This window comes from Crocuta crocuta, unplaced genomic scaffold, assembly GCF_008692635.1.
Source record: "Crocuta crocuta isolate KB4526 unplaced genomic scaffold, BGI_CrCroc_1.0 scaffold1012, whole genome shotgun sequence".
NCBI classification, from domain to species: domain Eukaryota; kingdom Metazoa; phylum Chordata; class Mammalia; order Carnivora; family Hyaenidae; genus Crocuta; species Crocuta crocuta.
Genome location: NW_027530844.1, coordinates 115,186 through 115,475, shown reverse-complemented (window position 1 = coordinate 115,475; position 290 = coordinate 115,186). Strand labels below are relative to the sequence as shown.

Below are 290 nucleotides of genomic sequence, written 5' to 3'. Positions count from 1 at the left end.
TCCACATCCTCACCAGCATTTGTTATTGCTTCTCTTTTTGATGAAAGCTATTCTTTTCTGTTTCTTAAATAGTTTATTGTAAAGTTGGTTTCCATATAACACCCAGTGCTCCTCCCAACAAGTGCCATCCCCCATGCCCATCACCACCCTTCCCCTCTCCCCCCCACACCCATCAGTCCTCAGTTTGTTCTCAGCATTCAAGAGTCTCTCATGGTTTGCCTCTCTCCCTCTCCCCCACTATTTTCCCCCTTCTTATCCCCCATGGTCCTCCGTTAAGTTCCTCCTAATCC

At 47.2% G+C, this 290-nt stretch overlaps 1 protein-coding gene across 1 annotated transcript in view; it reads right to left on the bottom strand.

The window, feature by feature from the left end:
* OPHN1 (oligophrenin 1) overlaps positions 1-290 on the bottom strand; it is a 404,963-nt gene that overhangs the window by 310,703 nt on the left and 93,970 nt on the right. The gene's annotated exons all lie outside the window — the stretch shown is intronic.